This window comes from Hypanus sabinus, chromosome 4, assembly GCF_030144855.1.
Source record: "Hypanus sabinus isolate sHypSab1 chromosome 4, sHypSab1.hap1, whole genome shotgun sequence".
Lineage (NCBI taxonomy): Eukaryota > Metazoa > Chordata > Chondrichthyes > Myliobatiformes > Dasyatidae > Hypanus > Hypanus sabinus.
In genome coordinates, this window is record NC_082709.1 from 136,444,510 (window position 1) to 136,466,506 (window position 21,997).

Sequence of the window (21,997 nt, forward strand, 5' to 3'; positions counted from 1 at the left end):
ATTCCCTTCAAATTCTGTCCCTACTTCAGTGGGATATGTAAAAAGTGTCTAAGAAATCTTCCTTTGTCAATATATAGAGGGAACTATGAGAGAGGGTTCAGTGCTGGATATTGTTCTGGGAAATGTGTTTGATTAAGTGGCAGAAGTATCTGTTGTGAGCACTTTGGGTCCATTAACCACAATTTTATTTAATTTAAAATAGTTATTAAGAAGGATATGATCAGTTCACAGGTTAAGTTACTGAAATGGGGCAGAACAAATTTTGGAACCATTAGGTAGGATCCTGCTGTCGTTGATTTGGCAAGCTTGCTTGCAGGGAAAGGAGCACCTTTGAAAGTGTGATATCAAGAACTCAGGACCTAGATTTTCCTGTTAGGGTGAAGAGCTAGGTTGGCAAGTTTTGGGAATTCTGGTTGTTGAGAGATTTTGAGGCTCTGGTTAAGAAAAGGGGAGGGGGTAGTATATACTGCAAACTAACAATTGGGAACAAGTGAATCTCTTGATGATTACAAAAATTATGAGAATGCATATAAGATAGAAGTTAGGAGGGTAGAAAGAGGTTAGAGAAGAATCTAGCAGGCAAGGTGAGACAAAATCCTAAGAGATTCTCTTTGTATATTAAGAGTAAGAAGTCAATGAGGGAGAGAATAGATTCCCTTAAAGATCAGCATGGATGTCAATGTGTGGAACCAAATGAAGTGGGTGAGATTCTTAATTTCTCAGCAATTTTTACTTTGGAGAATACCATGAAGTTTAAAGAAATAGGGAAAATGTGCTAACTTCTCACTGCTGTCTTCATGAGAGTGGTACTGGAGCCTCAGGATTCACACCACCAGGTTCACAAACAGTCATTACCCCTTGGCTATCAGGTTCTTGAACCAAAGGAGTTAACCACTCTACTTCACTTGCCCCATCTTTGAAATGTTCCTACAACCTATGGACTCACTTTCAAGAACTGTTCGTCTCATGTTCTCGATACTGTCTGCTTATTTATTTATAATTATTATTTCTTTTTTTTGTATTTGCAGTTTGGTTGAACACCCAAGTTGGTGTGGTCTTTCATTGATTCTATCATAATTATTATTCTGTTATGGATTTATTGAGGATGCCCACAAAAAATGAATCTCTTGATAACTTGTATGTACTTTGAACATTGTCAAAAATGATTCAGTGAAAAATCTAATTTGTTTTTTTTCTGCTTGTTTGCTTTGTGGTTCAATCTTAGTGCCTCTATCAAGAATTTTAGTATTTATAAACTTTGGTGTCCAGTTAAAGCAACTATTGGAGAGAGGAATTTGGTTTGAGGGGAAAAAAGTACTATTTTGAAACAGTCACATGCTTACTCAGCTAGATCAAGGTTGTGTCATCACAGATCTGACAGCCAACAACATTTCACAGATTTGACTTTTCTTCTCTTTGCTCTCTGCATAGAGGTAGTGGAAAACTCATGCATCTGACCTCTTACTCCACCAAAGGACAGCATTGATCCAATAGTGTAAACCAGATTTGAGGGGCTGAATGCACTTCGTTTGTGACTCCTCAGCTTTTTGCCAGCTATTGAAACCCCATTAGATGAATGCAACGGTCTAATATAAACTGCTTGGGTAAATATATCATTAGTATTATCCAGTTTGCAAAGCTCTATCGCATTAAACTTGCAGTGGAATTCTTATGAATTGTACCTTCCACAAATAGGAATGCTATAATAACCTGAATTAAGCATGTGACTTTTTGGATTGGCCAGAAAATAACAAATGGAAAAATTTCCTATTCAACTGGAAAATTATGACAATAGACATTTTACATGTGTTTTAATGTCCCATAAAAATGGTGCCTTTTGATTGTGTGACACTTAGTAATTTACTGAATTGTCAACTTGAGTTTTTGTGTGCAAATCTTCTGGCTTGCATCGATAGAAGGGAATATCAGTTAAAAAAAAAATCAACGATTGTGACAAATACAATGTGGTTCTTCTGTCTTCATGTCTCTAAAAAGGAATAATTCTTCTAAGAGGCAAATTCAATCAAAATGGCAACTTATTAAACCTGCCTGGCAGTACTCTCCATTTTAATGCCTTTTCAAGAGTGATTACAAACCCACATCTTGGCTACCAGTAGTTTCCTCTCTATTGATGTTTCCTTCAAACCGCAGATAAAGCGTGGTCATATTTTATTGTCAAGAGGCCTATCAAAGTCACAAATTGCTGGACACTCAGATGTTCTATGATTTTTACTTAAGGCTGAGCCAGAGCAATCAGACTCCAGATCAATGAATGTGTTACAAGTCTGCAGATAGTAAACAGACTAGGTCTTACTCAAAACTGTTGCATTTACCTCAAAAAAAAGTTTATTTTCGAATGCTCACCAAAACTTCATGTTGGTTACTTCAATTAAGGCATATTTTAAAAGAACCTTTCAGAATACATGCATTCTGCTTTCAGTAGTATGTACTGATGATGTCATATTTTGAGGGATAAATTAATCTTGGAACTTTTCCCTTCAGTCTCTGACAACACCATCACTTTGCTTCGATCCATGTCAGTTTTCTGCTGCTTTCACAGTGAAATTTTTTCTTTTGGCTGTTTATCTTAATCACCATTCCTGACTTGAAAAATCTTTTAAACAGTGCATGGTCCTTCATTTTAATTTTCATGTTAATATAAATCATTCAAATTGTCCAAAATAAGTATACATCATTTCAAGATCCTCCAGGATATTCATGTCAAAGATAACAAAACACTATGAGAATTCTGACAAGATGCTTAATCCCACTGATGTCATCTAGCCAACAACAAACAAGCACTGTAGATATAATTGGTATAACAATTAATTTGTTAGTTACTTAATAGCAGTTGATTATTTGCTGCAACAAATTATGACTTTCATTAACTCAAAGAATCAGAATCAGCTATATTACCACAATTATATGTTGGGAAATTTATTGGTTTGTACCAGCATTCTGTGAAAGACATAAAAATTACTATAAATTGCAAACATACACAAATAGAGTACGAGGTAAATTACGATGTAGTGTTCATTTGTTCATGGACTGTTCAGAAATCTGATGGTAGAGGGGAAAAGTTATTCACAGTAATGCAAATAAGGCATGTCCCAAATGAAGAGACTCTTTAACGATGGATACTGCCTTCTCGTGGCACCGCCTCTTTAAGATGTCTTCAGCAACTGCGAGGGTTGTGCCCATGATGAAACTGGCTGTGTCTACAACCCTCTGCACACTGTAGCAATCCTGTTCATTGGAAGCTCCATACCAGACAGTGAAGCAACTAGTCAGAATGCTCTGCACTGTACATCTGAGATGTCGACACCCAGGAACTCAAAGCTGCTGAGCCCTCAGTGATGATGAATGTGTGTTCTCCTGTCTTCCCCTTCCTGATGTCCACAATCAGTCCCTTGGTCTTGCAAACATCGAGTGAAAGGTTGTTGTTGCAGTAATCTGTTCACTAGCCCATCACAGGAACATTGGTTGTTTGGTTCATCTTCTGCATAGATCTAAGAAATAAAGGACAATGAATGATCGAAATACATATCTAACAATTTGAAGTATGGCCATAGTATGGCTTTGAAATCCACATTTAACATTTAAATGGAATTATCACTAATGAACTTGTAAAAATAATCTGCAAAACAAAAGAGGTGTTCATTGACTTCAAGAAGATGGGGAGGGGGTGGGGTTGCAGTGTATGTGCTCCTGTTTGCATTAACGGTGCAGGAGTGGAGAGGGCTGACAGCCCCGAGGAGTGAATATCAGCATAGCTTGACCTGGTCCAACCACATTAACATCATGGCCAAGGAAGCTCACTACTGCCTCTAGTTCCTTAGGAAGCTGAAGAAATTGATCCTTACCAATTTTATTGATCTACCATAGAAAGCAAACAATGTGGATGATAATGGATTGATATGACATCTGCTCTGCATGTGACTGCAAAAAGTTACAGAGTTGTGGACACACCTTTGCACATTATGGAAACCAGCTTTCCTTCCAAGGACTCTGTCCATTTTTCTCACAGCTTCAGTAAAGCAGCCAGTGTAATCAATGAATTCATCTACTCAGGATGTTCTCTCTAGTCCTCTCTTATATCTATCTGAAGATATGAAAGGTTACATTCCATCAGGATCAAAGACAGCTTGTACTCACTGTTATTAGAATACTGAAAGTTTCCCTAGTACACCAAGTTAGACTCTGGATCTAACAATCTACCTTGTTATGATTTTGCACCTAATTGCTTACCTACACTGCACTTTCTCTGTAGCTGTGACACTTCATTCTGCATTGTGATTCTTTCATCTTGTTCTACCTTGACGCATTGTGAGAATGAACAGTATGCAAGACAAAGCTTTCACTGTGCTTCAGTACATGTGACAATAATAAACCAATACAATTCCAAATAGATACACTAAAAATCATTTATTTCTCTGTAAACTTATGCATTCCAAATATCTGTTGTGTTAAATTTGTAGTATTTTACACATCTCCAATTTTATCACCTCAGCATTGACGGTCATGGCTTTGAAACACTAATGTGGTGTTTGAATTGTTTACCTTTAACAGTTTCAGATTGTCCAGATTTGATCTTCACAGTTAATTGCTATTATTGCAATCTGTTCTATTCAGATTCTTCATTATATTTAAAATGACAGAAACTGAACAAAACTTATTGTGCTACAGACTCATCCTTGTCTTGGCAGTGCTGACTCTCATAATTCCAGTGACTGACATTTTGCTCACCTGAAAAGCTATTACAGCCTGAAACATCGAAGACTAACAAACACTGTTTAAAATAGGTCAGAAATTAGGGACCTATTTCCAATGACTGTCAGTCTGAAGTATTTCCCAATTCCTTAAAAAGCTTGGGCAAAAACATAAGTGTGTTTATGTTGTCATTAGATTAATTAGAACTTGTTAGCTTTGCAATCCAACTATGATTCACACATCTTGTATATTTAATTGCACTGTTTATGCTATTGCAAGGAGTTTTGCATATGTACAACTATGATTAACTGCAACCTATTCTCTCGCATGCACTTCATCTCCCCTTCAGTTTTTTGCGATTTACCTACTTGAACAAGTAGCTCACAGCAGTTAATTATTTGTAAGGTGTGTGGAAAGCTGGTGTGCCCTGTGGAAACCTGCATTGTCATGGGGAGATGCAATCTCCACAAATACAGTATTCAAGTTCAGGATCAAACTGGGTCAAGTTGCTTGCAAGATCAAAGAGTGGGAACATTTTATGTATCCATTTCTGATTTAATGTCAGTTAGAGAGGAGGATATTGCTTTCCTTGTGCACAGCCTAAATTTTTTGACATAGGTTATATTGAGGACAGCAGTTACTTTGTCACTGCAAGTAAAAGTAATGGAAATAGAAATTAGTAGGCTGGTGAGGCAGCATATTGGAAAGAAAAACGGAGTTAACATTTCAGTCAGATCCCAGACTTTTCATCAGAATCAAACCAAAATGATATTAATAGAAGAGTAAAGGAGATCATTATAGGATTAATAGTTATTTGTAGGACAGAGCCCTTTTTGTTTTGTTTTCATTTCTGTTTTTTAACCTGCTGTGAAATTGCAAGCCCCAATGAATGAGTATGTAAAAAATTATCAAAATGTAGACTCAACAAAGCTAATGTTAAAATTTCCCAAGAGGTCTGTGGCGCATCAGACAGTTCATTGACTCAGAGCAATCTGGCAATTGCTCGACATCACTCCAAGGCAATAATTGCAAAGTGTTGCCATGGGCTGTTGTGTGATTAAATCAATACTTTTCATTTGCTGTCCTAGGATTGAAAATGTGACATTTGAGAATTTGGGATCACCAATGATGCATAGGGGGTAGTGGAAAGCTGTAAATAGAAAAAATAGTGTGCATGATATTTCAAGGCATATGCTTTCAGGCTCATTAAATGTTAGGGATTCCAATATGGTACAATAATGCTTTGGATCCAGAATTTTACCCTGGTGTCATTTCCTTGAATCCTGGAAGTAAATTCATAATTGGAAACAGGATTCTATGTAGAAAAAAGAAAGGTCAATGTGACACTCCCTCCAGACCACAGTCTTTTCCTTCACAGTAGCTGACTTATAAGCAGTAGTAGTAAATGAACATGAATATATTAAATTAATTGTTTTATGTAATACCCTTCTGGGATTTATTCAGAGAAAGAAGAATGAAATAGTGCTGACCTTGAACATGGGCCATCACAGAAATGATTTATAATCATTTATTACATGCTTTCATTTTATTTTTATTGCCATAGATCTACTAATTGTTGTTAGCACCTTCTTAAATATGCACTTCTATAAAAAATTGATTTGAGGAAGACATGGTGCTGAGCAGATATACCACGGTTGTCGTGGGTTTCAGTTGTAGATGAGTATGTCCCCACAAAATAATTCAGAATCTTCTCCAACCAGTAGCCTTGGATGAACCATGGGATCTGCAATCTGCTGAGGTTTAGTCAGTAGTGTACAGGTCTGATGGCCAAGTAAAGTACACGATGACCAGCTATGATATCCTGAAAGCTGTCTCATGCACATGGTGACTATTCTGGACCAAACTTGAATCATTAAAGGACGCTCGACAGCTGTAGTGGGTCTTGAAGGCAAGCACCACCAACAAAGTGAAACCAAGTGACATAGCAAAACCAAGTTTTGCTCCCAGATGAGATCAACGCCTTTTATGTTCACTTTAACTGTCAGAACATGGAGGAACCATCACGAACTCCCACAACCCCAATGATCCTGTGTTTTCAGTCTCTGTGGCTGAAGCATGAGCATCCTTCAAGAGGGTGAACCCACGGAAAGCATCCAGCCCAGATGGGTTACCTGGCTGCTTACTGAAGACGTGCTGATAAACTGGCTGGAGTATATATCAATATCTTTCATCTCTCACTCTGGCAGTTCCGAAGTGTGCAGCTGCTTCAAGCAGACTTCAGTTATACAGGTACCTAAGAAGAATGAGGTAACCTGCCTCAATGAATATCTTTCAGAAAGCACCTACATCTGCTGTGATGAAATGCTTTGAGAGGTTGGTGATGAAGCATATCAACTCCTGCCTGAGAAGTGACTTGGATCTGATCTAATTTGCCTACTGTCATAGCAAATGCCATTTTATTGGCTGTTTGTTCAACCCTGGAACATCTGGACAAACAACATGCTTACAGGAGGATGTCCTTCATTAACTACAATTTGGCATTGAATACTATTATCCCTTCAAAACTAATCAAAAAGCTCCAAGACCTTGGCCTCAGTACCTCCTTGTGCAACTAGATTCTCAATTTCATCACTTGCAGATCCCCAATCAGTTTGGATTGGCAACAACATCTCCTCCACAATCTCCATTAGCATAGGTGTACCACAAGGCTGCATGCTAAGCCCTCTGTTCTACTTGCTTTATATTTATTACCATGAGGCTAAGCAGAGCTCTAATGCCATATTTAACTCTGCTGATGATACCATCATCATTGGCTACATCAAGGGCAGTGAGCTAAATATTGACTTCTCAAGCCAGCATTTGCAATTCTGATAGGAAATAAACACCACTAAACATAAATGAAGGCACTACCCTGAAAAATAAAGTATCACTACAGAACAAAAAGTTAGCCAATGGAAGGGTATGACTCTCCATAAAAGATAAGCCCACGATCTGAGCAGACTAGATGCAAAACATACATAGCCCAACACAGCACAAGGCGTACACAGTACATTCAAGATAGCAAGCAAATGTACAATCACAGAAAACAAATATAATCCAGGTCCCTGAGTGACATCTCCTGCAAATTGATGGTAGTTCTTGGAAGTCCGCAGATGAATGCATGTCGTTGCCTCAATCGAACACTGGAGGGTGGCACCAATGAGAGTGGCCAGCCCCAAACCAAGCAAGGATGACACATTACTGGCTAAGCCTACTACCTTCTGCAACCTCATGTAGGTTCCATGCTAGTCTATGATGTAACCACAGTCAGAAAGCTGTCCACTGTACATCAATGGAGATTTACAAACACAAGAAAATCTGCAGATGATGGAAATCCAAAGCAACGCACATAAAACTCTGGAGGAACTCAGCAGGCCAGGCAGCATCTCTGGAGAAGAGTGAACAGTTGACGTTTCAGGCCAAGACCCTTCATTAGGAGTTTACAAGCATCTTTGGTGACATACCAAATCTTCTCAACTCCGAATGAAGTATAGATGTTGATGGGCCTGCTTCATGATTGCATCAACCTGTTGGGCCCAGGATAGATACTCTGAGATGTTGACACCCAGAAACTTGAAGCTACTCACCCTTTCTACCAAGGAGGGAAGGTGTGTATTCTTCTAACTTCCCCTTCGTGAAGTCTACAATCTCTTCCTTGGTCTTTCCAACAATGAATACAAGGTTATTGTTGAGATACTACTCGGCTGGCTGATCTACCTCACTCTGTGCCTCGTATAGCAGTGGGCTAAGTGTGCATCCTTGAGATGCACTTGCGTTGGTAGTCAGTGAGGAGGAGACATTATTACTGATCCCTGTTGACTGTGGTCTCCTGTTGTTGTAAGAGAAGGTACAAAGAACCAGGTTTTGAAGTTTGTTGATTAATACTGAGAAGCTGATGGTGTTAAACATGGAGCTGGCATATGTTTTGCTGTCATCTAGGATGATCAAAGCCAAGTAGAAAGCTGGTGAGATTGCATCTGTTGTAGACATATTGTGGCAGCAGGCAAATAGCAGCAGGTACAGTTCCTTGCTTAGGCAGGAGTTAATTCCAGCCAGGACCAGCCTCTCAAAGCACTTCATTAGAGTAGATGTGAGTGCTACCAGTAATAGTCATTGAGGCAGTTCACCCTGCTTTTCTCAGGTACCGGTATGACTGATGCTCTTTTGAAGCAGGGAGAAGCATCTGACTACAGCAGTGATAGGTTGAAGATGTCCTTGCACATGTTCTTCTACCTCCTTCCCTTCTTAAAGAGTGGAGCGACATTTGTAATTTTTCAGCGCTTCAGAACCATTCCAGAGTCTGGTGATTCTTGTATAATTGCTACTACAATCTCTCCTGCCACCTCTTTCGGAACCCTGGTCCATCAGGTCCAGGTGACTTATTTACCTCAGGCCTTTCAGCTTTAAAAGCAACTTCTCCTTAGTAGTAGCAACTTCTTGCTTTCAAACTGCAGGGTCAATTCCTTTACCTTAAGATCCTTAATCAAATTTGGTTTATTACACAACACCCAATTCAGAATTGTCTTTCCTGTAGTGGGTTCAACCATAAATTGCTCTAAAAAGCCATCTTGTAGACATTCTAAAAGTTTCATCTCTTGGGATTCAGAACCAATATGATTTTCCAATCTCCCTGCATATTGAAATCCCCCATGACTATTGTAGCATTGCCCTTTTTACATGCCTTTTCTAACTCCCACTGTTGTTTGTATCCCATGTCTTGGCTACTGTCCAGAAGCCTGTATTAAACTTTTGATTCTGTGTCACCTCTTTCTGAGGATTTTACTTAATTATTTTACAAACCCCCTGCCTACATGCCTGTCATTTTGATGCAATGTGGATGTTAAGTTTCCTGTCATGATCTTATTTTATCCACAACTCAGTGATGCCCACAGCATAATACCTGCCAATTTCTAACTGTACTGAAAGATCATCTGCCTTATTCCGTATACTGTGTGGATTCAAATATAGCATCTTCAGCCCTGTATTCATCATCTTTATCACCCCATGTTACACTTCAGCTCATCCCATTGACTCCAATTTTGCCCTATCATCTGCCTGTCTTTCCTCACTGCACACAGCATTTGCTTGTAGAACAACTGCCCATCCTCAGCCCTATCACTCATGTTCCCATCCCTCTGCCAAATTAGCTTAAACCCTCCAAACAGCTCCAGCAAACCTGCTGACATGGATATTGGTCATCTTTGGCTTCAGGTGTAACACTTTTTTTTAACAGGTAGCACCTTCCCCTGAAGAGATCCCAATACGTAATCCAGAAATCTGTAACCCTGCGCCTGCACCAGTTCCACAGCCACTCGTTCATCTGTGCTGTCATCCTATTTCTGTCCTGACCAGCATGTGGCATTCAAGAATAACGTGATGACTACCTTGGATGTCCTGCTCTTTAGCCTCTTCCCTTACACACTATACCCAGTGCACAGGAGATCTCCCCCTTTCTAGTATGTCACTGGTGCCAATGTGTACACAACCTATGACTGTGCAACCTCCCTCTGGAGAATATTCTGCAGCCTCTCTCAGATACCCTGGACTCCCACACCTCGGACGCAACACACTGTTCTGGCATCTCTTTCGCGGTCACGGAATCTCTTTAACTTTTGAGTCTAACTATCGAGGCTTTTATCACTTTCACTCTGCCTGACTTTACCCTTCTGTCCTGAGCCTCAGAGCCAGCCACACTGCCACTGGCCTGGCTGCTACTGCTATACCCTGATAGGATATCCACCCCCAGCAGTATGCAAGTAGTATCTAGGCCATTTGTTGTGGATGGCTATGGTCACAGGAAAAGCCCGTATTTCTCTTATTTCTCTTATTTCTTTTATTTTCTTTCTCTTTCTCTTATTTCTCCCCTTATTTCTCTTGGAGGTCACCCAGGAGATCTGAAGCCTGCACTTTGAGTGTAACCACCTTAGTAAAAGTATCTTCAATGAGGTTTTCAGCCTGCCAGATAGTCCTGAGTACATCCAACTCCAGCTCCAGTTGCATGACCTCGTCAGTCAGGAGCTGAAGTTGGGTGTACTTCATGTAGATGTAGTCATCAGGAACACCACTAGGTAACCTGCAACCCCTCATTTTACAGGAGGAATATTTCACTGCCTTGACTACCATCCTACCTACACTCGTTATACCTTAAATTCTGCAATCAACAAAATGACTCCAAATTACTCAGGACCCTTGGCCTCTACTCCATAAACCTGTTGAACCAAAGCCTCAGCACTCTGTCACTGGCCCTATTCAACAATGGCCACTCTGCTTTCTCCTCACTGACAATAAAAATATTTGGTCATCTGAGAACACTCCCCAGGAAACATCTGAGAATGAATCATCATGTAAAATACTGATTTGTGAATCCTCAGTGATGTCTGCCTCCCAACAAAGTAGGAGAGTGCCAATAAAGAGCATGCAGAACAAACAGGCCTTATATTAACAAATATTTATCATGTCCTTGATACCTACCCTATTATCTTTACTGCAGTAATATAATACAGGTCAATGTATTTAGGAAATAGCAGATAATAGAAACAGTTTACTTCTAAACAGCTATTACTGCTCAGCTATCAGGCTTTTGAACCAGAAGAGAAAATGTCACTCACCCCAACATTGAGCTGATCCACAACCTGTAGACTCACTTTTAAGGACTCTGCAACTCATGTTCTTGGTATTTATTGCTTATTTATTTATTATTATGATATTTTTTCCCAGCTTAAGCTGGTAAAACCTGAGTTTTGGGCACAGCCAAGCATGCTCATTTGTCAATTGCTAGGAATTTTCTGACTATTCTACTTATTTTTAGTATTGCAGCTTTATGAAGATTTAAATAGGTACTGTACTACTGTGTAGCCCTAATTGTTTAATGCTGTTGTGTAGTGCCTTTGGGTTGACACCAGTTGTAGATATTAGTATCGGGACAGTGTATACCCTGTTCATGTTCCAAAATTTTTCAATTTCCTCTTTTAATAGTATATTTGTGGTGTTTTTCACTGAATAATTTCTGTAAGTTATGGGTGTTTGGAATGGCTAAATCTGTTGAGTAAGTCGTTTTTGCTTGTTTATCTTGTATTATTATATCCGGACGGTTACTTATGGATTGTTCTACTCATAATAACTGATCAGTCATAATATAATTTGTGGTCTTCTGACTCTAACACGGGATCAGGCTTGAATTTGTAGTAAGGTGCAATTTCACTCTGAGTTTGTAGTTAAAGCAAGATGTTGATGAATGATGGTTGTCACTTGATTGTGCCTGTTAAACATCAGATTGTGTTAAACTGCTACAGGATCCTGTAATGTGTTGGATTGTCTCTGGTTTTCTTCCACATTTTCTACATTTATATTGAATTTATCAGTCTTTAATTATGAATTGTTTGGTAATTTTTTCTGTTAACCACCTGGCCCAGTATTGCCACAAGAAACTTATTATTATTATTATTATTATTATTATTGTATTTGCACAATATCTTTTCTTTTGCACCTTAATTGTTCATCTATCTCTGCTGTATGCAGTTTTTAATTGATTTGATTGTATTTCTTTGTGTTTACCATGAATGCCCACTAGAAAATGAATTTTAGGGTAGTATATGGTGATATATTTGTAATTTCATAATAAGTTTGCTTTGAACTTTGAACATTTTAATATTCTCAGTCTCCTAAAAATAAAGTAGCAAATGAAGAAAATGTAATGACTTAAGACAGGTGAGTCATTCAAAGTCCTGTTTGAGAATTAGGTGGTCTGGCTTTTAAAGGGAGTACTGAACATTTAGGATAAATGGAAGCTCTGCAGATAGCTTCCTATAAGGCACAATAATTTTCAGGTAAAGCATAAAGTGAAATGTAGTGCAGGTGGATTTAGGTGACCGGCAATTGAATTAGTATCTGTGCAGCAGAGATACTTAGCAATGTCACCGGAGATGTACACTCAGTATCTCCTCTACCTAATAAAGTGGGAACTAAGTGTATGTTTGTGGTCTTCTGCTTTTGTAGCTCATCCACTTCAAGGTTCAAATTTTTGTCTGCTCAGAGATGCTCTTCTGTACACCACTGTTGTAATGCATGGTTATTTGAGTTAATGTTGCGCTCTTGTCAGCTTGATCCAGTCTGGCCATTCTTCTCTGACCTCTCTCATTAAGAAAGCATTTTTCCCTACAGAACTGCTGCTCACTGGCTGTTTCTTTTTTCTTCTTGTAAACTCTAGAGATTGTTGAGCGTTAAAATCCCTGGAGAGTTGCAGTTTCTGAGATACTCAAACCATCCCATCTGACGCCAACAATCATTCTGCAGTCTAAATCACTTACAGATCACATTTATTCTATATTTTGATGTTTGATATGAATAACAACTGAGCTCTTCACAATGTCTGCATGTTTTTATGTATTGAGTTGTTACCGCAACATAGGCTGATTAGATATTTGCATTAACGAGCTGGTGTACAGGTGTACCTAATAAAGTAGTCACTGAATAGTATGGTCAGGTCATGAAATGTACTGTGATTACATTTCTATTGCAGAAAGATACAGAGAGTTGCCAATCAATTCGCAGGTGGTCATAACTTGAGAATTATTGAGTGGAGCTATTTTCTACTCATTTGATCATGTTTAATGAAAGATTTAATGAAACCTAAAATATATATTTTGTAAATGGAAAATTTCTAAGAACAAAATTGGAGTTTTTCTGTCAGTTGGTGGTTCTACAGAAAACCAGTTTACTCATCTTCTGATCCGATTCCTTCTACCCTGCTGGTTAAGAATGCTAAGGTTCTGCAGAGCAACTTAGCACCTTTTGGTTTCCAAGCTGGGTGGAAGAATGGGTAAAAGTGCTTAAAAGTTAAGAAAAATCCTGAGTGGACAATTAATGATGCTGTACCAGAAAAGGAATAAAAGGGATGACCCTTGTGATAATGAATTGGAAGTCTCTCTAGCAGTAATGGCAAATTGCCGTTGAGTGGGTTGAACATATATCTACTGGGTCTTTGCTCCTGTTGTTTTCATGGTCCTGATCTTTGTAACAATCTCACAGTAATTTGTTAATTGGCACATACCAGGATCTGGAGCTATCAGCATCTGATTTATTTCATGGAATTAAGCTAATTTTTTTTTAAGTGTAAATTTTATTGGACTGTTTCAGAAGTTGACATGATATGGAAAGAGCATTAGATTTATAAGCCTTAATCTTATTAAATGAGACTGGCTTGAAAGACCAGCAGGTCCTCCTCAGTTCACTTTGCTGATCAACTGTTGCTACATACTCATTTCTGTTTGTATTTTTGAAAAAAGCTCTTTTTTTCTTCTAGACAATTCCAACTCACTTACATTAATACATAAACAAATGGCAGCATAATGTTTATTGTGGGCAAATAATACTGGACAGCAATTTTTTTCAAACATTTGGCTTCCTTAGAAATTGTGGTTTTGATAGATCACTTGAGCTGAACACAAATATAATTTGAGATAATTTCAAGTAGGGATTGAAGAAACAATAAGTTAACTTTTATTTAATACAATGTGTTTAATTGCATAACGGTACTGAAGCTTGGTAATAGTTCAACTAAACAAAAAATGCTTTGTTGATGATTTTCATTTGTACTCAGTCTGAGGCTTCTCGCTTAAGTGTCCAACAGTAATCAACCAGCAGTGATGATCCCAGTTGTCCTGATACTGTTTCGTCATAATCACAATGTACTGTAAAACTTTTCACCAGGTTAGTCACTGAGAGCACCGTGATTTGCAGGAAAGAAGTCAAAGTGGGAATGCAGAAAATTTAGTGACATGTTGCACTTCATAGTTTTGTTTGTTTGAGAAGTTGTCAACCAGCTGCATATAGTTTGGTGCTCTGTAGTTGCCAAGAAAATTGTCAACAACATCCTTGAATTCCTCCCATGCAATTTTTTTCCGGTGTCACAAGAAGTTCTTTGATTTGCCTGTCATTGATGACCTGTTTGATTTAGGGCCAACAAAAATCCTTTCCTTAATTTTGTCATCAGTTATCCCTGGGAAATATCTGTCTCAAATATCAAAATCTTTCATGGAAATTTTTGTGCTTGGTGATAACAGATCTCATCCTTGCAGTCTTGAACCCAGTAATTCTACTTTTGACTTTGACAAACTCAAGTCTCTTACCAGGTCATTTAACTCTGTATCAGTATCAGTGTCACTTTCCATTCCTGGCTCATGCATCATGGCTTCTTTAACTGCCTCCTCTAGACTCAATGTCTCTGGTGGCTTCGGTACTGGAATACTACTGTCATGTGGCACAGGTGTCATAGCTGAAGGGAGATGGTAATATTCGATAGATTTCTTGTCTCTAGCAGAGAAACCAGACACACTGGCTAGGCGGAAGTAGCAGTGTGTCACGTGACCCTTCTGCTCTCTTCATATCATCAAGTCAGCAAACGCCATTGACTTCTGAGTACCTCTGAGCCAAGCTGTAAGATCGACAGTGCATGTTGACTAGGTTTTTTATTGGTCATCAACTTTACACCCGAAGTAGAGCTCATAGGATTGCTTAATAAGAAGAGTCTTGCTCCATCTTTGAGATTTAAGCGAATATTCACCACAAATATAACAGAAAGTATTGTGACTGTTGCAACATTGGCGAGTCATTTTGCTATCACAGATATTCCTGAAAATACAGTTACTTTAGTATAATGAGTACACACAATATGCAACATGCGTAGATCATGCACATCAACATATAATATTAAATATAGGCAAATTTTTTAAAAAATATGTGTGATGGGGAAATTTCATGCAGATTGTCATAATCAGCAGACCAAAAACTATAAGAAACATCTAAAAGTATTCAGGAAGCAAGATCTTTATTGTCGAATGGAATGAGATGTTACCAAGATATAGATTAGACCCCTCTTTCCCCCATGGAAATGATTTAGTTAATTAAGTACCGTATTTGGCATTAGAAGAATAGAATAAATAATAATAAAATGACTGGATTATTGTGAAGTTCCACACAATTTATGAATGACACAAGGATAAATTCTACCAGTTTTTACAACAATAAATTGATGTTGAAATTGGAAATTTGAAATAAAAGCAAAATCATATAATTTCTCAAGTCAGGTAACATTTGTAGAGAGTGAGAAACTGAAATAACATTTCACTTAATTTGAAAATATCCCAGTATTATGCTTTTGCACATTTCTAGTGAAGATTTGAGAGTCCTAGCTATTTAAAAAAAAGATATGTGAACTCAGCTTTAAATATGTCTGGATGCTCTGTAGTCAGCTTCCTACAATGTTCACCAATTGCCAGGAATAGAATGAAAATTTATTTAATGCTAATGGATTTACAAGTGCACAGTTTGTGGAAAGCAGTCGTATATGTGGGCACGGTGGTGAAGAAGGTGTTGAGCGTGCTGGCACTCAGCCAGGGAATCAAGTTTAGGAGTAGGGTCATTAGACAAGTTGTTGGGGAGATTGCACTTGAAGAATATTCTGTACAGTTTTCATCCCCATTTTATAGGAGATATCTTGTCAAACTGGAGAGTGTGTAGAAGAGATTTACAAGGATGCTCTCTTGACTAGAGAGCCTGAGGATGCCTTGTTGGATCTTTATTCCTTGGAGCACAGGAGAATAATGAATGACCTCATAGAAATTTATAAATTCATGACGAATAATTCAAACAGTCACAGTCCTTTCCTTAAGGTTCCCCAAAACTAGAGGGCACAATGGCTGTGGTTGGAAGGTTAATAAGAGAATCAAAAGGTAGAGTTTGTTGGCAGAACCATTTGGAATTGATGTAAATGGGCTCAGTGGGCAAAAAGATCTGCTTCTAATCTATAGGATTCAATAACTTTATTTTATGATCAGGATTCTTTAGTATCCTCCCTCTCCATAGTAGTACAGACTCGCCATTGTGAGTAGTACAATGATATACAATTGGGAAGAAGTGGTACTGGGAGTAGATAATCAGCCCAATGAAATTTCACAACATTAAGTCAAACTGAATGACTCGCTCTCCTTTGATTTCATATTGTTGAATGTGCATCAGTTCGAAATAACATCTAATGTAGCAGGAGTACAGATTATGAGTGAGAGACAGATTTCCATCAGCAAGTGTGTCACAGATGACTATCAGTCAATACATTTTGGGTGTTTGATGGTCTTTTTTTAATGGGTTCTATTGGGTTTCTGTTTTATGGCTGTTTTATGAATCTTGAAGTTGTATATAGTATGCATACTTTGATAATAAATATATTTTTAATTTTGAACTTTCAGACTTAGTTTGTCAGAAATTGGACATTAAAATTATATTGGATTTCTACTTCGTGGGATATGAACCAACAGAAGGGCTGAACCATCCTCTCCAAAATACCCTATCGGTTGTTTTTCCTCCATAACAGCTTTGGTTGGAATTACCACTCATGGGCCATGCAATCATAGAGTCAGTGATCTTAATTTCATCTCCCCAAGCTGACAGCTTGTTATCTCCTATCATAGAACCATAGAATCATAGAACATTACAGCACAGTACAGGCCCTTCAGCCCTCCATGTTGTTCCGACCCATATAATCTTTAAAACAGAAGTACTAAATCCACACTACCCCATAGCCCTCTATTTTTCTTTCATCCATGTGCCTGTCCAAGAGGCTCTTAAATACCCCTAATGTTTTAGCCTCCACCACCATCCCTGGCAAGTCATTCCAGGTACTGACTATCCACCCTATCTATGCCTTTCACAAACTTGTAGACCTCTATCAAGTCCCCTCTCATTTTCCTACGCTCCAAAGAGATAAGTCCCAGCTCTGCTAACCTATGACTTCTCCAAATCAGGCAACACCCTGGTAAATCTCCTCTGCACTCTCTCCATAGCTTCCACACCCTTCCTATAATGAGGTGACCAGAATTAAATACAATACTCTAAGTGCAGTCTCAGCAGAAATTTGTAGAGTTGCAACATGATTTCTCTACTCTTGAACTCAATCTCCCTGTTAATGAAGCCTAGCATCCCATGTGCCTTCTTAACTACCCTATCGACCAGCGACCTTGAGGGATAAATAGATTTGAACCCCAAGGTCCCTTTGTTCATCTGCACTCTTAAGTAACTGACCATTAATCCTGAACTCAGTCCTCTGGTTTGTCCTTCCAAAATGCACCACCTCACACTTATCCGGATTGAACTCCATCTGCCATTTTTCTGCCCAACTCTGCAGCCTGTCTATATCTTCTTGTAACTTTCGACAACCTGCAGCTCCATCCACAACTCCTCCAATCTTAGTGTCATCCGCAAACTTACTCAGTCATCCTTCTGCCTCTACATCCAGGTCACTTATAAAAATCACAAATAGCAGGGGTCCCAGGACAGATCCCTGTGGCACTCCATTAGTCATTGACCTCTAGGCAGAATACTTTCCTTCCACAACTATGCTCTGCTTTCTTCCTCTAAGCCATTTTTTTAGCCAAACAGCCAAGGTTCCACTTATCCCATGCCTCATGACTTTCTGGATGAGTGTCTCGGGAGGGACCTTGACAAATGCCTTGCTAAAGTCCATGTAAACCATATCCACTGCCCTACCCTCATCAATTACTTCTGTTACCTCTTCAAAAAAAAACTCAATCAGGCTCATGAGGCATGATCTTCCCTTCACAAAGCCATGTTGACTATTCATGAGTAGACAGTACTTCTCCAAATGCTCATAGAACCTATCCTTAAGAAGCCTTTCCAGTAGTTTGCAGACGACTGACGTAAGACTTACCGGTATATAGTTCCCAGGTTTCTCCATATTATGTTTTTTAAACAAGGGAACTACATTTGCCATTCTCCAGTCCTCCAGCACTTCCCCTGTAGACAAAGAGGATTCAAAGATCATAGCTAATGCTCCAGTGATCTCTTCTCTCAATTCCCAGAACAACCTGGTGTGTATCATATCCGGCCCTGGGGATTTATCAATCTTTATCAATTTTTTTAAGAAGATCCAGCACTACTTCTTCTGTAATCTCCATACTGTTCAGCGCACAGGCCTGCTCTATTTCGACTTCACCCTGATCAAGATTCTTTTCACTTGTGAATATTGAAGCAAAATATTCATTTAGGACCTCCCCAATCTCCTCCGCTTTCAGGCACATGTTGCCCTCTTTATCCTTTAGCGGTCCCACCTTCGTTCTTGTCATCTTCCTATTCTTCACATACGCGTAGAACGCCTTGGGGTTCTCCTTAATCCTACTTGCCAAGGTCTTCTCATACCCACTTCGAGCACTCTTAAGTCCTATCTTTAGCTCCTTCCAGGCTGCCCTATATTTCTCACGAGCCCCTCCTATTTCCAGCTTCTTATATGTAACATATGCTTCCTTTTTCCTCTTGACAAGTTGCCTCATGTGTTTTGTCAGCCACAGTTCCCTTTTCCTACCATTTTTTCCTTGCCTCAGTGGGACAAACCTATCCTGAACCCAACTCAAGTGGTCCCTAAACTTCTCCCATATTACTTCTGTGCACCTGTTTCCAGTTTACTCTCACTAGTTCCTGCCTCATCCCTTCAAAGTTAGGCCTTCCCCAGTTAAGTATTTTACCATTTCGTCTGATTTTACCCCTTTTCATAGCTATGCTGAAGCTAAGGGAGTTGTGGTCAATCTCACCAAAATGCTCCCCCACCAAGAGCTCTGTCACCTAACCAGGTTCATTACCCAGAACTAGATCTAGTACAGCCTCTCCTCTCGTCAGCCGGTCTACATACTGTGTCAGGAATCCTTCTTGAACACATCTGACAAATTCAGCCCCATCTATTCCCCTTGCAGTCAGGAGGTGCCAGCCAATATGAGGGAAGTTGAAATTACCCATATTACTACCCTGTATTTTGTGCACCATTCTAATATCTGCCTATTTATCTGCTCCTAGGTGTCTCGAGAGCTATTTGGAGTCCTATAGACTACTCCCAGCACAGTGATTGATCCCTTCCTATTTCTGACTTCCACCCAGACTGAATCAGTGGACACTCCCTCTGCAGTGTCCTCCCTTTCTATAGTCGTGATATTATCCCTGACCAGCAATGCCACTACCCCCCCCCCTTTTCTACCTCCCATCCTATTCCTTTTATAACACCTGAACCCCAGGACCTGCATCATCCAATCCTGCCCTTCCACCAATCAAGTTTCAGTAACGGCCACAACATTGTATTTCCACGTACTAATCCATGTTCTAAGTTCATCCTCCTTGTTCCTAATACTCCTAGCATTGAAATAGACACATTTCAACACCTTTAACTGGCTAAAATTATGTTTCTGTCCCTTGCCTGTCTTTCCTCATCAACTCAGAACTCTTAGCATCATGCCTTTGTCCTTCTACCTTAATCCCTGCGCTCACATTCTGATTCCCACCCCCTGCAAAACTAGTTTAAATTCTCCCCAAAAGCTCTATCAAACCTGCTCGCCAGGATATTGGTCCCCCTGGGATTCAAGTGCAACCCGTCCTTTTTGTACAGGTCACACCCGCCCCAAAATTTTCCATTGTGCTATTTGGGATAAATTCAGATTAGATCTGGCAAAATTGAACTGTTTCAGTAAAGTCCTGTGGTTAGAATGTACTCCAGATGTGTTTGTAACTTCAACTTCTGACACATCCTTTACTCTGCATAACTATCAGGCCAAAAGGCCAGTCGTTGTTCTACATGTAATGTGGCAGAGCAAGCTCGTAACAGCACAAGCCTTAAAATGCCATAAAATAAAATGCTGAGTAATTAACACAACAGTTCAAATCTGTGCAGTACTCTCAGTACAGTTCAGCAATATTCAGCCGTTGCCTAGTAAGTGATGTGGCAGTACAATATGACTGACAGTGGTACAATATAACAAAGGAGTCTCCAACCTCCTAATTCAATGGGACCAGCTTCTGATTTTCACAAACTATATATGTTTTAAGAACCAAAATTGTTGTAAAACCTAATGGAATCAGCTGTACACATCTAGGAAGAGGGTGGAGATAACCCATCTTGTGCTAATTCATTTTCTGACTTTCCAAGAGCCTTTCCACTATTTCCTTGGTAAAAAAAATGTAGCTCCAGCAATTGTCAGAATCCCTATTTTCATGCTAAACAGTTACTCTATTCATTATCTCTGCAACAGTGGTGCAGCCTGTATCATCGCTAATCATCAACACACTCAATCCCTAGCTCATGCAGGGCAAGGGCTGCAGATTTTTGGGAAAACCACCACCCTCAAATTCTCTTCTAAATTGCAGTCTGACCCGGCTTGGGAGTGTATTGTTGCTCACTGTCACTCTACGTAAATAGAAGATATTTTCCCTTCAAGACTGCTACAGTTTTGACATATACATCGTAGTTTGCTATTTTTCAAAGGCCATTACATACAGACATTAAATGCTGGTTGTACTGGCAACAACCAGTTCTCAAGAATAAATAAAAAATAGATTTCCTCTTCTTTGGATTTCACCAACATCCATCAATATCATGTGATTAAAGTGTGGTATCAGGTTTCAGAATGTACTGTAAATGGATCCCGTTTTTAGCCAATGCTCAAATATTGCTGTACAGTTTCTGATGAGCATGCACATACAAACACATATGTGTACACTTGCACATACACATACTTCTTCAGTCCCTGAAGTGACAATTTGTTGTTTCTAGAAATAAATTGCATTGCTTCCCAAGTCTCTTTTTTTTTGCAAGGGTAGGTCATTTTAGTGTTTGGACTTGAATTTAATAAAAGTTGTGGGTACCTTTAATGGATTACTCAAAAAAAAAATGCTGGCCAGTGATCACAAATTTTGTGATGCTGACAAAGTGTGTTTGAAAGGGTTTTCAACAGCCTATAATGTTCTACTCAGTCATGCTGATTATTTGGCACGGTTGAGCGGTGGGGATGTATTCAATTGAAAGGAAATGCATCATTGATCCTTTATCTAGCACAACACTGCAGTTTCTATTTTGTGGACAAATACTATATCGGGGTTGTGATGTACTATTACTTTGTATTCTGCCACAGTGATAAAATAACTACACTGTTCTGCATAGTTATAAACCATAATAATTATGATATTGCACAACAGGATATGTTATTGCATCTAAAGTTACATCGTCTGACTCTGTAGAAGTATAGCAGCTTTACTGTTCCATGGTATAGTTTATGGAATTGCTTTTTCTTTCAATTCGCAGACCTAAAGGAGCATAAAACGTACAGCTCTGCACAGTTAAAATTCCTGTAATTTTCTGTGTCGCATTCACTTTGCACTCCCCTGCCTATTACATTCACAGATATTGTGTACATCTTCACATGAGTATCAAAGCTGGCCTTGATCTGATTGGCCGGACCTG